We start from the raw sequence: 18,397 nt of genomic DNA on the forward strand, positions 1-18,397 counted from the left end.
TGGAATAAAGTCAGAAGGTTTATGGACTCATTATGAAATTAGAGTATCCTTTACTTTTTGAACCAAGTGTGCCACAAGCAATTTTGAAGTCAAGGGATACGTTGACTGCTGTTATGCTTTATTTCAAACCGGTTTATCTCACATTTCAGTAATTTGCACAAAACATATTCTGGTAGAGGCCATAAGCAAAACTGTTTAACAATTCTCTCTAGTTTTCAACAATTACTCATATATTATTTGGGGTACAGCAACCTGACCCTCAGTTGCTGTCAATGATTCTGGTCAAGTGTGTTTTACAATCCACCATTTGCCACTTATCTTTTCCAACTTTCCTTCCAGGAAAGAACATAAATCACATAAATCTGATTTATTATGCTTGAAGATCTTCTTTTCACCACAAGTTTTACAATATTTTTAGAATACAATAATACAATTAATAATAAAAAATACATCATGCAATCTAAAACCTCACTATATCATAACTATATTCTTTCCTCCCCTGGATTATGCCTTGGCTTGATTTAATTACATTGGTGTAACTACAGTATTTCGGTAATTTTGCAGTACTCTTGTGATGCGTAATTACTGCCATAATGCTATGCTGTGTAACCAATTTTCGCATTAGGGGAAATCAAAAACAAAGAAGCACTGAAATAACATGGTCCCACTAGCACTCACAATTTTCTTCTTTTGGCGAACGCGATCAGAGTGGCTGTTCTGAATGGGAGCTGTTTTCCTTAACAAGGGTAGTCCCACTCAGCATTTCAGGTAGATTTTTTACTCGAGTGGCTGGAATGTCAACTTGAAATGCATTAGCGAGTTGATATTTTAGCTGAACAGACCGTTTGGGTATTTTTTTTAGCATGAAATGCACTTTTTTTTTAATGCTTTTTTTAAACACATAGGAAGTGCCATAGAGACTTTGAGGCTGCGTTACATACAGTAGCAAATTCCTCTTTCTGTCCTGAAGACTCATGCCTCTACTTTTTCCAGCTCTCAGTCACTTTGAATTTGAATTTAGGGCAGAAAGCATCACTCTTTTTGTCGGCCACACTCTTGGAATATGACAGTTTTGGGAAAAATCAAGTAAATCCAATGCATCACTTTGGAAAATGTTTGTTGTTTGAGGGAGGGCCTACATCAGTATTTTTTGTTCCATTGCATGGTTTTTTTTTTGTATCTTTATTGGTCAGTGACCTGCAGTTTGGACTGGAGTAGAGGGGGCCCTTGTGCAACTGAATTTGTTTCAATAGGAAGTATTTGCGCTTTTTTGATGTTGGAGAACTGAGTCTGAATATATTTTTCTCCATTTTCTTGTGTGTGGTTTGTGAATTTTTTACTGATTTGTTTATCCTTTTACTGTGACTTTGTTTTACGGTTTGGTGCCTCATTTGCCCTCCACTAGGCCTTTGATGTATTTTTTGATATATTTTCCACATTCTGACTGCTTCTGTGCTACATTTTAAACAAACCTTTATGGGGTTGTGGTGGATGGCCTTGGATTAAATGCAAAATATATGTTATTTTTGTGTGTTGGGGTTGAGGTGGTTCATGAAGTCCAAAACCATGTAACCAGGCATATTCCATTATTTTCCCCTACCTTTTTTTTTCTTCATGTGCTTGTCCACTATTTTTGTGATTTTTTGTATGTGTGGCATGGTTGCTATTGTGGTTGGGGAATTATCAAACATAATTTAATTATTGTTTTTGCCATTGCTGAAATAATGCTGGTGGGTAAACGGCAGCTTCATGTGTAGGCCCAGACATTTTGGGTAAAACATATCTTCACTATCCTTTCACTGCAATGCTACAAGATGTTTTTGGGTGCTAGGTGGAAGGTGCCCCAAGCAGAACAGTACAACTGTCTTCTTTATTCTCCATGTCTCCTTCGCTGGCCATGAGGTGGTGATCATTTTGCATAGCCAGTGTGTGTGTTTGCCATAGGCTGTCATGTGTTAATTATTCTCCATGTCTTCTTTATTGCTGCCTAGGTGATGGTGACCATTTTTTGTAGCAAATGTGTGTATTTGCCTTAGGTTTCCATGTGGTTTTTGTTCTCCATGCCTCCTTCTTTTCTAGTCATGCGGCCATTTTGTGCAGCCAGTGTGTATGTTTGCCTCATGTCTTCTTTGTTCTCCATGCCTCCTTCTTTGCTTGCTATTCAGCTATAGACATTTTTTGTACCCAATGTGTACTGAGTTTGTCATAGGCCACTATTTTTTCTTTCTTCTCTATGCATCCTTCTTTGCTGGTAATGCGGTGATCACTATCTTAGGGAGCCAATGAGATAGGTGTGTGTATGTCTGTGCGTGTGTGCATGTGTGTGTTTGTTTTCCATGCCTCCATGAGCTGCATACCACCATTGTGTGCAACCAGTATGCATTTTAATACTTCTTCTACTTTTAAAAGCTATTTTCCAGGAACCTTGATAGAAGAAGCATATGACAATTGTCTTCATTTTTTTTATTTTTCCCTGAGATATTTATTTGTACTTGTAACTGGTTGTAGTAGTCTTGTTGTTTTTTATTCATTTTTTCAATGTTTGCCTGCCTTCTCCTGCCTTCCACATAGTTCTTATGGGTTCTGTAGGGGCATCAACAATTATTTAATGTTTTAAGCAGTTTTTGCATCCTCTGCCTCCCCTTGAGTTCCCCTGGGCTTTGGAGCGGTACCAGCAATTATTTATTTTATTTATATGGTTTTTGCCTGCCCCTCTAGCCACCCTTATGGCTTCTCTTCTCATGGCCCTAGATAGACACTAGCAAATAATTAATTTATTTAATAATTTTTTTTCCTGCAACCGTGCTCTGGAGTAACAAAGTCTAATGTTTTCTGTGTAATGTTGTCATGTGAAAAATAGTTTATACATGTTTTGAGGAACAGTTTTTTCCAGCATTTGAGGTGATGATGATGATGACTTAATTTCTGTTAGATTTATTAGATTCTGATTGCCACCTTTCACTGGCTTGCAGGTGCACACAACATCATGCACGGTACTGACATGGAGAGTTCTCTGCTAAGTGCTTCCGCTCCTAGTGCTTAGCGCCAACAGCTAGTGCTAAGAAGATGGCCCCAAAGAAGGATACTCCTGCCAATAAAGTGTCCAGTGGGGAGGAGAAGAGGAACCCACTGGAATGAAGCCCCCATCTTTTTTTGTAAACATAACATACCTGCTGCACCCTGCTCTGCGCAGAAAGAAGCTGGGAGAATCACTTCTGCATAAATGTCACCACCGCCATCAAAGTCTAATACCAAGACTCTCAGTGCTGCAATGACTACAGCCATGGAGAGCAGTGAATCTGAAATGGAATTGTGTCAGGCTCAAACCCAATCATCAGAGGAAAGTCAACAACAGGAGCCACATTCAATAAAGATCTTCCAGAAGTAGGAGCAGAACAGGATGTTGAGGTTCCCGCTGAGCAAGTTGTTGTTGAGGAGACTGCTCTTCCACCATCAGCTTCACGATCTCCAGCACGGAAAAGAACGAGTACTCCCCAATCTTCTCTAAGCCCCCTTCCTGATGATATAGACATGGATTGGACCTCAAACGAGTCCGAGAGACAAGGGAAAATTATGGTTCTTGAAAGCCTTGCAAGAGAGTAAGGTGATGATGATGATGAGCTAGTGATTATCAGTGTTGAGAGTTGCACAGAGGAAAAACAGCTCACTTCTAATCAACCTGCTCAGATGCAAGTGGTTCCACCCAAACCACCAGCTACCATATTCGCAAAACCCCAGAAACCTGGAGCTACCACCGCTATCACAGTCACATCGTACCCCAGAGAAAGGCAAACAGCACAGCTACCTATCTTTATCTCCAGGTTTTCCGGCTTTGGCACTATAAGAAAGCTCTCCTCCCCAGTTAGGGGTTTCTTTATGCTTAGCCAGCTTTGAGATACCATCGCCATATGCTCTGTTTACTGCAGAAAAGTTTATTGTGATAAGCTGGGTGGATACTAAGGTACCCAAGACCAGCTATCCCATTTGTAAAAGTAACACTCATTCATGTGAGAAGAGCACCATAAACATATAGCTGCTGGTGGTGAGAGAGAACCAGCAGCTGTAGTGATACAAAAAGGTGGTGAGGAAGAAGAAGAAGAGGAGTCCAGAAGCAGGGTTATGCAATGCAGCCTAGTAAGTCTTCTCCATAGTGTATGATTCACACCCACAGCATCCTCTGCATGGTATAAAGCACAATGGGATACAGCAACTTCCACCTCAAAGCATACAGGCAGACGGAAGGCTGCTGGTATCCATATGTCGCTTCTGGAGGTAATACCACAACAGAATCAGCCTACTATTGGGGCTATGTTTACCAAGGGCTTGGGGCACCATCAGAACTATGAACAAGTCTGTCTCTACAATGGGAAGCTGGCTAAAATGTTCACGCTTGACCTCCTCCTTTTTTTGGGGAAGGAGTGGGCTGTCTGGAATTTGTGGAAGGTTCCTAGCCAGACTAATTTTACCAATGTGGCTATGCTACCTCTGCATCATGGAGTGCTGCAGTTGGCTGGTAACACTATGAAGCAGACAGCTGTTCAGTCAATCCACCAAACGACAGACATGTGGACCCATTATCAAGAAAAAGATTACATGAGCATCACTGCACACTAGATCTCGCTCTAGAAAGTTAAACAAATGCTGACTTCTGGTCTCATAGCTCATGATGCTTTTCAGGGCATTCGGCGGCATGTCACAGTTGCAATGTTGACCATGGAGAAATTACATACAGTTGGCAAAATCTTGGATGAGTTTATGAATGCCTTAAACTCAGAGTTCTCATAATTGGATTTGTTGCCACTGACAATGGTAGTAATATAGTCAAAGCCATGGCGGATGGAGGATATTTCAGAGTTCTGTGTTTAGTGCATTGAATCATCCTAATTGTGCAGGACCTTCTAAAAAACAGAAGAGAGGTTCAGCAACATACTGACCACCTGCCACAGAATATGCAGTCATTCATTTGAGGGCCTGAAGCAGTTGAGGATCATTCATTTCCAATAAAATACTTGTAAAAGCCATTGTACAGGAGTTCCTTACATGTTGGAATTCAATCTACAACCAGCTGCAGCCCTTGTTTGAGCAGTACACATCCACCAACGATTACATAATTCAAAGTAGAGGTAATGCACCTGCCAAAGCCATAATAATAGAGGTTGACAAATGGGGGGCTAGCGGAGAGCCTCATTCAAATGCAACTTCCTTTCGAGATTTTGACACAGGAAGTCAGCAAGGAGGACAAGTAACATGAGCCATGCAATCCTGCTATTGCATCTGCTACAGGATCATTTGAAAAAGGTGGAAAAAACAGTCACCAATGACACCGGAAAAGCAGTTTCTTTATTTGATAACTTAATCCTTAATTAGAAGACAAATCAATGAATGCAAAAAGAGATTGCATCCTCCAAAGACTGCTTCCGAAATTGATTTCTTAGCTTACACATCTATTTTTTAGATGCCCAATATTCTATATTTGTTTACACTGATATCCTTTCATATACATTTGATAATGGTGATGTTAATGATGACACTGATGATTATTATTATAATTTTTGACACATCTAATTGCTACATAAAACTTTGTTTCTAATTTCCTTACAACAGTTGAGTTGTGATGTCTGTAGTCACCTGTAACAGCAAAATGATTTAGTTGCTGTACAGTAATAAGTAATTACCGTTGAGTTGTGACATCATGTTGCCTCCTGCCAGAGCCAGCGGCCAAGGTGAAAGGCTGGTCATTGAGTTTTATTATAGCTGCAGTTTAAACTTCGAAAATGAGAACTGGCTTTTCATTCTTACGATCCATTTTACTAAAATGTGCAGTCATCAGCAGAAAGGGGACACTTATGGAAACAAGTTTATTTTTTAAACGCTACTGTTCATTAGATGAAAGATAATATATTTATGTATGTCACAACTCATTTTGAGCTACAAACAATTTGGGGGCCGATTCCGATCCTGGAAAAACCAGGTACGAACCGTCGGACGGAGCGTTTTCTCCGTCCGACTCGTACCCGGGAAAAACACCTTACAAACCCGCAAGTACGATTTGTACAGAAACACCATTTCCGTACGAATCGTAAAAAACACCGACCGGCTAAAATATACCCACAATTCCGGGACACCGCGTACGCGACATTCGCACGGAGTCGGGCAGCGTTTTACAGATCAGCAAGTACGATTCGTACCCACAGCACTTCGCACTGCAATATTTTAATGGGACCTAAAAAGTGCCGGAAAAGCTAAGTACGCCGCAATGCACGACGAAAAGGGGGCCCGGTGCGCACCGTACCCCCATCCCTACACGTCCGCACCGTACCCCCAGCCCCCCATGTACGTGCCGTACCCCCAGCCCCCCCATGTACGTGCCGTACACCCACCCCACCCCCATGTATGCACCGTACCCCCAGCCCCCCCATGTATGCGCCGTACCCCCAGCCCCCCCATGTATGCGCCGTACCCCCACCCCACCCCCATGTACGTGCCGTACCCCCACCCCACCCCCATGTACGCATCGTACCCCCACCCCACCCCACCCCTGTATGTACGGTGCGTACCCCCACCCCCGCATGTACAGTGCGTACCCCCACCCCTGTAGGTACGGTGCGTACCCACACCCCCGCATGTACGGTGCGTACCCCCACCCCCGTATGTACGGTGCATACCCCCACCCCCGCATGTCCAGTGCGTACCCCCACCCCCGTATGTACAGTGCATACCCCCACCCCCGTATGTACGGTGCATACTCCCACCCCCGCATGTACGGTGCATACCCCCAACCCCGCATGTACGGTGCATACCCCCACCCCCGTAGGTACGGAGCATACCCCCAGCGCTATGCACCATACCTACGGGGGTGGGGGTATGCACCATACATACGGGGGTGGGGGTGCGCACCGTACATACAGGGGTGGGGTGGGGGTATGCTCCGTACCTACGGGGGTGGGGGTATGCACCGTACATACGGGGGTGGGGTGGGGGTACGCTCCGTACCTACGGGGGTGGGGGACGCACCGTACCTACGGGGGTGGGGTGGGGGTACGCTCCGTACCTACAGGGGTGGGGATACGCACCGTACATATGGGGGTGGGGGTACGGCACGTACATGGGGGGGGCTGGGGATACGGCACGTACATGGGGGGGCTGGGAGTACGGCACGTACATGGGGGGGCTGGGGGTACGGTGCGTACTTGGGGGGGTGGGCTGGGGGGGTGTTCGGCGCGTATGCAGGCACATGTTTGGACGTCTCCATGGTTGCTATGGGAGTTCGCTCTGTACGGTGTTTTTTCCATACGGTTGTGCATTCGGATGGACGGGACGGATCGTACTTGTGCGCTCGGACTTCAGTTTACCGATTCGTACGTAAAACTGTCCGGGGACGAGTCGGACACTTTTTCCGACCCGAGGACGTGTCGGGGAATTTTCCCAATGCGATTCGTATGGATTTTTTAACATACGAATCGTACTTGCCAGTTTGTACGGGACTTGTACGATTCGTACGTAAAAAATCCGGATACGATTCGTACGGGGAATATTTTTAACGGATCAGAATCGGCACCTTAATATGCTTAACAACAAATTACTAACCGTTATTTGATGGGTTTAATTTGGGACCACAGATTTCGCTTTTATTTTTTATTCATACAACCATATTTCTTTTGAAAAAACAGTGTTATATTCCCAAGTTAGGACCATGTAGCGAAGCAGCTTATTTCTTACATTGTCCTCACAAATAACATTTCCAGCTGTGACCTTTTTTACATCTAGCTTTGCACAACATTAGCACAACACCCTGAACATCATGTAGAAGGTCATGTTTCACACTGCGTACAAATGTCATCACTATCTACATCCACGGGGCAACAGGGCTATCTATAAATCCATAACATCACTAATCTATGCGCACATCGCAAGGCTGATTTCAATTAGAAAAGATGAGCATCTCGGTAGATTAGCAGAGGAGGTACTTCTGCTGACACCGAGGGTCCTTCCATGCTTATATAATCACCATGCAGCAGTCTGACATCTTGTGAGGGGTGACCATTTTGTGACCAAGACAGGGTCCATCACTCTTTCCCATGGGGGGATTCTTGGTTCTACACCTACACACACTCTAGGTGCATTACAGTAGGATTTGCATAGTAGGAGTACTCTTGATTACTGCCTTGTTTCTATGCTTGCATATATACATTATTTATCACCATGGTAGAACTATATCTTCTATTTACGCGTATGGTGCTTGTAATCATGTTTATCTGTTTCTGTCTACTAATCATTACAGCTTATGTATTTTATGCAAGAATATTGTTGGTTCAATAAATATTATTGAAAACGTCCCACTATGTATTCTATGTATATTTCTCTGAGAATAAGTGAGCAAGAGTGACTGAGCGAAAAGTTTGGTACTGATTTCATGATCCCTGAGGGATCAGGGTTGTCATGTTCAGTGGTTGCCAGAAAACCATTCGCTGCCTGGTAGGTTACGGGGGCTCACGGTGGCACTGTGAGATAGCCGGTTAGTAGGCCAACATATACTGCAGGGATGTCCGGAGCCAGTCTTGACACCCAGCCCTTAGTTTATGTTGTCAAAACAATGTGCAGATCCCTATGGATTGGTAGGAACTACAAGACATGGTGCCGCCAACATTGGTTAGGCTTTTATTTAACAGTCAAATCTGAGTAGTTCAGTCATGCTGTCTCAGAGACCCCTACTCACATTTAAACCAGAGACATCCATAGCGGGAAGGGAAATAATCTGCCTCAGCTGAGTAGGTTTAGCTTATGTATTGGCTGTAGGTTAATCAAGCTTGGACGATTAGAAGTTCCCACATTGTGCATACCATATCTCTGTAAGATTTTAGCTAAATTACTCAGTGGCAGCCTGAAAGTTGTGGAGGGCAGATGGGACACACTCTCACGCACACGCACACATAACACTCAAAGCATGCATTCACACACATGCATGCACGCACACAAACACATCAATTCACAACACTCTTCACCAAACATTCGTACATACACGCACACAAACACACCCATTCACAACACTCTTCACCAAATATTCATACATACACGTACGCATGCACCAAACAGTTTAAAACACTTACCTGCAGCCAGCTCTGCCTCAGAGGTTCCAGGACTGCTGACTTCCCTCCTATGGTCAGCCAATGAGGGAAGGCAGCAGTCCCAACGTCATCACAGAGTGGATGGGGTCAGTGAGACTGCTGACCCCACCCCACTCTGTGATGAGGTGTCACTGACACTCGACCCTGGGCGCTTCAGGGCTTAAAACAGAAGCATCCAGGTGCGAGGCAATCAGTGACACTACCCCTCATCACTGAGGGGAGGGCCTCAGGGGCCTTTGCTGAGCTGAGGACGTCATGCCCACAGGAGCTGTGACTTCCTCAGCCCAGCAAAGTTCAGCTCAGGCAGCCAGGAGCCTGTGCTAAATGTGCATGTCTGGCTCCTGGCTGACTGACCTGAAAGTGAACAGTGTCTGTCAGACTGATCTTTGTTTAGCCTGACAGACACTGTTCACGAGGGGCCAAAGGTGGAGGGGCGTGGCCCCTCAGCCCCAATGGACCGGCCGCTCCTGAAAATACTACTGCTCTAACAATGACCGTACAAGATGAGGACGTTCTAGAACGGATAGTCTGATTAAATATTTCAGAAAACTGCAGACAGGCAGTTACCATGAAATTATTACAACATGGCCTCCTGGCAATGGGTGGAGAGGTTACCTTTGTGTTAAAGGCACCCGAAGCATTCAGAACAGAGGTATTCTATTCTAGGGTTAAATTTCCACCTGCAGATGCACACACATGGTTATTTCATGAATACATTGAAGATGAACCCCCTGATGTGTATTCCCCATACATGGACTTAGAAGTCCCATTAACTTACCAAGAGCACGTTAATTGGTTTAAAGGCATGCTTCCCCATACCACAGAACATGTGAGACTCAGTCCGCTCAGCAGAGAAGGAGCGAATTGGCCGGTCTTAGCGTTACATACACACAACATCCAGACATTGCTGCCTTAAAAGCAGCAGGAATGCACAAACGTTACAAAGATCTAGTAAACATGTACAGAAATCTTACTCAATACGTAATGAGAACATTTACACTCCAACCTGCAGGGGCTGCTCAGTCTACACAACCACACATAGCTACTACAGGTATTAGCACACAAACACTAAACGCCGTTATGGGAAAAGTTCTCACCAGCCAGGGGCAAATCCAGTTCTGGGTAGTACAAAAAACAGTACAGCTTGAAGCAGTTTTTCCCCATATGGACCCGCAGGAAAAACACAGAATACAGACAATTTGCTTGCCAATGGGGATGAGTACAATCTTCACTGCTGTGTATACCAGAACACATGGTACCCCTTTGATAGCGGTCATACCAGATGTACTGAAGGAAATACAGAACTAGAACGGGGCAGACCCTGCCTTAGATCTGGGGATCAAACTGATGGGCAATTTTGCCCAGGTATCAGTCATTATGTTGAGTAACATAAAAAGGGGAGGCAGCAGACTCCTGGGGAATTCACTCCTGTGCAACAGGAGAAAGAATTCCCTAAGATTATAGAAGATAAATATGCCTCACTTGGCAGTGATAATCTGGGAGCCTGACCTGGGAAACCAATAGTTAAGAGTAGTTCTGAAAAGGATAACTCTAAACAAACACCCGATTCTTCAAAGACAAAATGGGATAATAAACAAAAAAATAAACAAAGCAAAACACAGTCAAGGGGTGGGTCTCCTCAACAGGAACGCACCAAAAGAAAATGCAAGGATTTAAGTGATTTCTGGAAAGAGAGATGATGTATTCATGTATTATAAGGAATAAAATACCCTTTGCCTCACATTAAAAGGATATTGCAAGTCACCCCAGAGTTCCATGACTTTATAAAGAAATTCAACCTTCAGTCTCATTCCTCTATAGGATCACAGAACTCCTCAGTGACTTCCAATAGCCTCATAATGTACAGAAGGGGGGGACTTTATTACATATATCATAATAATAAAAAAATAACTTCTTCATACATTAGTAATATGCATACAAAATGCATCCTTTCTTTTGATTTACTCTTTTGTGTCTCACTTCAAACAGGTGTAACTATCTGCCAGCTATTCTGGAGTGTATCTTGCTTACATTATTCTTGTGGCTGTTTTAGTATCATTGTGCCTCTTATTGAGTGCTTGAATTTTAATTCATGAGAGACTAATTTACATATAAAATATGCACTAAGCCATTAGACTATTAATACCACCACCAGTAATACGAATGCAAATACCAGCACCTAAAATACTATCACTAACAGCACCTCAGATACAAATACCAACAATATCAGCACCAGCAATAGCCGTACTAAACAGCACTACCTAGTGCACCACCAATACCACTACCAACAAAAGTATAACAATAAAACACCACCCCACCACCACCATCAACCAGTTCCACACCACCACCAATTCCAACCCACTAACAATACCACATCACCACCACCAAGCAAACATAACTAACAATACCAGACCAAATTGCCACCACAGCCACCAAAAAACCCACCAATATCACCCCCGAGACCACACACATTAAATATCACCAATACCACCCCAGTACAAACCATATCACTACCACCTATACCACAACACTGACAATGCCACCAAAACCAACAGTATTAATACTGACAACACAAACAATTACCATAAATGCAACACTAATACAGCCATCACCAATATCAATCATTGGCAATACAATGGATCTATTTTTTATTTAATGTGCTAGCACATAGAGTCAACCTTTTGCCTGCCTGTATTTACGTGCGTTGTCACATTAAATCCACTCCTACTAACTTTGCCAGTGCTTGTAATTCTTCTTTTGGTTACTTCTTAGTTATCTCTTCGTCCCCATCCATTGTCAATCTCCTAAACATTAGTTCGTCGTTTTGGGAGAATTTATTGTTAATCTTAATGCAGTGCTTTTAAAGCCCTAAAAGTTGGGAATAATATACGACAGGTAACTGGCGATAGCAATTACCTAAATCAGTTTACGGATGCCCAACTCACGGATGTGGTCATCCTAATGTACCAATGAAATGACAAACTCACTAGAGTGCGTGTTTGTGTGAATAAATATATATAAATATACACATACTCGTTCTTGCAAAGATACATTTAAATATTTTAATCAAACGTGTGGACTTGTGTATTGCATCAAACAATCCCTCGTTTGGAGTGAAGTTGCGTTGACCTTGTGTGTGTTTTATTTGTGAGTGTTGCCACCTGACATGGGGCTGCTTCCAGCAGCAATGGTGGTGGGGAGCAAGGGTGTGAGGGAGACGAGGACAAATGGAGATGGGCTCGGACCCCAGCCACCTTGAGGGGCGCCGGTGCTGAAAATGTCACTTCAAAACCATGATTCTGAAGACATTGGAAGCGTATTAAAGGATTAATACAGTGATTGGCTAATTGGGATGTTTTAGGCTAATCTCACCCATATCGGCATGACTCATTGCTCATGACGACCACTGGAATGGGATTAAGTGGACGTAGACAAAGCCTGGACCACTGCTTCCCACATAGCGGACCTTCCGTTGCGCTGAGCGGGCTGGGAAGGCACCGAGACGATGTTGCTGCTAATTAGGATATAATAGCAAGCACTGGAGGCATATGACTCAGTGGAATTTTAAAACAGGAAAGAGAGACTTGAGTGGAGATTTACAATTATGAAAACAGCACGAAGGTAATATGGCCGAAGGATATACTCCGCCTAAGAGCAATTAGTATTTGTGAAATGAAGCAGCGGCTCCCCAAAGCTGAAAGGCTCGCCGCATGAGGCGCGCGGGGCTCTACCTTGATTCTGAGCATCCTGTTACGCAATGCTTTGTGGTCTCTGGGAAGCCGGCCCTGGAGTTGCACCACACAGAGACAGAAGCAGCGTTTAAGACAGGAACTGCAGATGTGCATTAAACAGAAAAGAGAAGAGCGAGAATACAGTACTTCAGGAAGTGATACTTTAAAATTTGTATTTACAAAAATAAATATGCTAACAAAAATAAGAATACATCAATGACTTTAAACCACAAAAGTCCCCTGCACTGGTGGCGGATGCCCAGCAGTCGCGGCAGGGGCCCTGTACTCATGGCATGACCTCTGCACTGCAGTTACTTTTTGGGTGGGACCATAAGTGCGAGGCCCCTTGTGAATTGGAGCCAGAGATTCTTCAAAGGGTTAGACGATGTTTGACTTATTTTGAATGGCACATTCTGTATCACTGGTTTAGCATTCAATTATATTTTATCATTTATCTCTTTCGAACTTTATTGTCTCTGGGTGCTTCTTGCTTTCAATCAACCAGTTTCTCACAGGTCCAAGTTCTAGCGCCTCTTTTCTTCTCTCTCAATGCCTTTCAGAAAAATCATAATGTGATTCCGCTCTTCCTCTTGTTTCTTTGCAGATGATTCCTGTAAGAAACTGGGTGACTGGTTGAGGGAAAAGAAACCCTACTCAAGCAGCTACCACAATCCTTGTCATGGTGAGTCACACGCAAACCCTAAATTAACCTGTGCTGAACCCTTTGGTAGCTTGGCACAGAGCAGCCAGGCATAACTTAGAGGCAATGTGTAAAGTGTGCATGCAGTATTTCAAACAGTAATAAAGTGAAAACACAAAACAAGAAAATCCTACACCAATTCTGAAAAATATAGTGAATTTCAATAAATAAGATCAAAATGGCAAAAACAATTTCAGTGGACATAGCACCAAAAAGCACCTTTGCCAATTTTATTGGCTGATTATCCAAAAGAAAATTTTATTTATAGCCCAATGTATAATGAACAAAATTCTTTATGGTTAGGGCACCACCTTTATATATGTACATTTGAGAAATACTCTCCCTTATTGACCTTGAGATCAAGGCATTAGATGCAAGAAATTGAGAGGCAGAAACTTCCTGACACATGGCTGGAACACCCTGCAACTGGAAAGCAGCTTCAAACCTCCTCAATAAAGTTAAAACAGGGCTCACTAAGAGCAAGGAATAACAGTTCACTTAAAGGTTTTGGACTGAAGGTATCATCTGTATTTGTTTCTTCATCATTCTTCATAAGATAGATAACCAATCAGGGCCAATTGTCACTGCCATCCCAACATAATGTAGCAAACTTTGTTCAATCTTTAAAGATGGAAACTGGTACAAACATGTATTCAATAGGACACACTTGAGATCTCTTACACAGAAGGACTGGTGAGCTGGGGAATCGAATATGCTGTTCCAATTTTTGCCAGACAGTTAAACACACAGTTGACATGATGAAATAGTATGTGGCTGTAAGAAATTGGGTTATTAGTTGCAACCGATGGGAATCCTTCACAACTAATAGATCTGCCATTGTCCTATTACTGGGACTGAAGTACACCATTGTAGCGCTTGATTCTCACAGGCTGGCGAAGCAGAGCAGTCTAAGGCATACTCTGAGGAGGTGGTGTAGACTAGAAATAAATCACTGGCACACAACAATACCACTCAATAAATGATTCTCCAGTCAGTACCGGATCTTTTACAAATTGGAAAGCACTTTTATTACACACATCCCACTAAATACTATGCAATAAATCAAAAATATTTATACCAGGTAGACAGAAATGCCTTGGGTGAAATTCTCATATCAAATTACTCCCCTACTGGGTCCTGAACCCTATAATCACATTTCCCTCCACTTATACCAGATGCAACATCACAAATTATGGTAGTGTTATTTTACATAACCACTCTAATAACAATAACGGCATATTATGAATCACTAGTATTTTACCATTAAAAGAAATATGAACAATAAGCATAATCAAAAGCAACTATTTGAAGCATAAGCTTTGGAGTGTTCATCAGACATATAGTAAACAGAGCATTAATGTTCAACACAATCATCACATAGGTGTCAGAGTCCTTTGTCACTGTGTACAGACTGCAGAATTGAGCCATAGGACAAACTACAAGGTGGCCCAGCCCACTTGAGCTCTAGAAAGAAAGCGTCAGCTCTAGAAATGTTTAAAAACATTCTGAACCTTTTCTGGGGTCATCCTTGCAAGGCCCCTGAGAGACTTAGGGTCAGTTTTTTCTAGATCGCTTCTCTTGTGCTGCTGCACTCCCTGCAGTATAACAAAAACGGAGCGCAATACTTTGTTACTGTACTCTAGTTATCATCCTCGGGGTTTACATGATGGCCTGCCATATGGACAATTCCTCTATATTAGGAGGAATTGCAAATGGCGTAAAGATTTTTTTCGTGAGGCAGCCATCTTGTCTGGAAAATTGACCAATAGAGGTTATCACATACACCTTGTCAGAAGGGCCCTTAAGCGTGCATGGTACAGCCATAGGCAAATACTCTGGACACGATCAACCTAACACAACAATCTACGCATTCCATTTGTCTCTACCTACAGCCCTTCCAGCAACAAGATCGGCAAGATAATTTTAAAAAACTGCTCCGTACTTTTCAATGCTTTAAGGAACCCCCCTTGCTTTCATACAAAAGAGGCAACAACCTCTCGGACAAACTTGTCCATGCCATCATGTGGACACACATGCAGCGTATGTGACCTTACCAGTAACACCAAAGTATTTGTCACTGTGGAGCAAACCTAGAAAGCTCAAACAATTTTCCAACTGTCGCACAACCAACGTTATCTATACGATCCGCTGCCCATGTAATTTACTTTATATTGGCCAAACCACTCAAATGGTGAAGCAACATACTGCCCAACATAAGAGCCGCATCAGATGCAACGTCACAACCGCAACTTTAGTTGCCCATTTCAAAGAACACAACCACGCTGAGACAGACATGACACGGCAGGTCATAGATCGTCCGTTACTACCCATCCGCGGCGGCAATCTTCAACGACTACTGAATAAATGTGAATGTAGGTTGATCTCACGCTGCAACTCTGTTGCCCATGGGCTCAACTCTCTCAATGAGTGGAACACAGTTATCACAACATGTTAGGACCCATACTCTCTGTTCAAGCTTGATGTAACCTATTATAAGCCACTAGGCTCATCTATGCTTGCCAATTAGTTCATATCACCCTATGCGTTCTGTACTTAACCCAACCCTCCATGTACCTCTAATAGACCTCCTTGGTTTAACCACACCTTATATTACTTTTGTCCCCCTTTAGAGCCCTGATATAAATGTACCTATAGTTTTTAACTTACAAGTCTTACCTGTATATGCCCTTAATTTATGCAGGCCAACTTGAATTTCCGTTATTTTTACTGACTTTCATGTACCTGCCAATCTGATTTCGTTTTTCCGTTATTATTACTGTCATTCTTGTACATGCCAATTTGCTTGAAATTGTATAATTTGCTCTACTCCTACCCAATTGGGTACATGTTTCATACCTTTGTCTTTACCTTACATTTATAGATATGTATAATTTACTACACCTATTATATACATTATATGCTTGCCAGTCAGTATATATTGTTTGAACCAATCGTTTTATATTTTTGACAAGATACCATATTGTTGAAATTGGCCTCAATTGCTGTTTTTTCTTTCTATGATGTAATTTAGAATTTCACACTATTTCGGTGTCTCTACTACGACGGCCATCTTGCTTCCACCATCAATCCTTTCTCGGTCCTCCCGGGGCACGCAGTACGGTCTCCAACCCATACTAGCTCCCAAAATGCCTCCAGTCTCACGTGATCGGCTTGTCTTCCGACACTTATACCTGACTTAAGCCTGACAGGGTAGACGCTTAACTCGTGCTACCCGATTGATTCATTCACCTCCTCAAACCACAAGCCTGACCGGTCGCGCAGGCTAAGACAGCACTGACCACTTAATTTTTCCCTTCAGGCCGTAACTTCTGCGCGCCAAGGTAAGATTGCTTTGATCATTGTCCCTGACCAAACTCTCACTGTTTTCCGGTCATTACCCCTAATAACACCACTTCTTGTCCCCTTCCTTTTCTCTTAGACCTCAAGTCCTTCCCCCCGGCGTTCATTCAATTGATGCCCTACAGGTACCTCCTACACAGGCACCTGCCATTCATCTACTCCAACCAGCCACCCGTGACCAATTAACCCTGACTGCATGTCCCCTTCCTTTCTGTTTCCACAGCGGTTTCTGCAACCGGATTTCTACTTCCCTGGATTATCTCTTCTTCTTTGTGCTACCAGGTATCCTCCATTCACTTACCTGGCACTGCTCTTACTTTTTATTCGTTTCTTTGTGGCCAACTTATTCTGATTATTCTTTCCTTACTTATCCTATACAGCACTATTCCAATAATAAGTAACCTTCGTCCTGATGATGACCTTTATTTGAATAGGTCGATTCCCCGTCGACTCCACAATGCTATTTGCAGTTGTCAGAGGGTCATTTGCAAATATGAAAATGTACTTGCATTTGTTTAAATCATATGTTTGACCCTTACAAATGATTGTTTTTACTGTTTTTTTCACCGCCTCACGTTGTTCTCTAATCACTTGTGTCACTGCACCGTTCACCCACACCAACACTTCCAGTGCCCAATTGGTTGTTATGGTTACTGCAATCTAATTGTATCATAGTGCTGTTATAACTATGTGCAAATACCATCCCTTCTACTCTACCTTGGTCTCCCTCCCCCTTTCTTTCCCCTCCTGTGTAATTGAGACAACTTTTTACAAACAGTGGCCTGCAACTCTTAATAACCATGTTGGTGATGCCACTGCCCCTCCTTGGGGACCCGCGAGAGAGGATATATGCAAATAACAGCCCTTTCAGGGCATTTTGGGGGCTCTCCTGGGCCGATGGATATGCATATTCAATGAGAGGGTTCGCTCTGTGCTGACCTCAGACCGTGTCAGTTGCTTTGCTTTTAATTTCAGTTTGGGTGCCCTGATACCAACCAGGACTGCAACAGGCGCCTGTAACTTTAGGAGCCACAGGGGAAGCCCCAAGGCCTCCGCAATCTCTGTTGGCTCCCCCATGTACAGCTCCTGTGTACGCAACAGCTGGCACCTTCACTTCTGATTTGGCCACAGTGGGAACATATTCCTTTGTTGCTCCAACCCATTGGCGGGTTGTGCATGTAGTCCTGCAGTGTGGGCAGGATATTACAAGACCAGCATGACCCGTCTCGCAGACATGAGTACAGGCGCTGGCAATGCATTTGCCTCTAGACTCTTCTTAGTCCCATTGAGTTGGGGTCCCTTGGGACATTTTTTGATGCATTGGGACCTGGAAGATATGGTCCCCAGGGCCAAAAGTTGGCTTAGTAAAGGGGCCTCATGCATGCCCCCACCCCAAAGGGAAAAAATATCTACATATGTGCCAACCATCAGGCCCTGCCCAAATCGGTGGAAAATCTTGAGAATGCAACAAATTATAGGTG

Source organism: Triturus cristatus, chromosome 5_2 (genome assembly GCF_964204655.1).
Source record: "Triturus cristatus chromosome 5_2, aTriCri1.1, whole genome shotgun sequence".
Taxonomy (NCBI): Eukaryota; Metazoa; Chordata; class Amphibia; order Caudata; family Salamandridae; genus Triturus; species Triturus cristatus.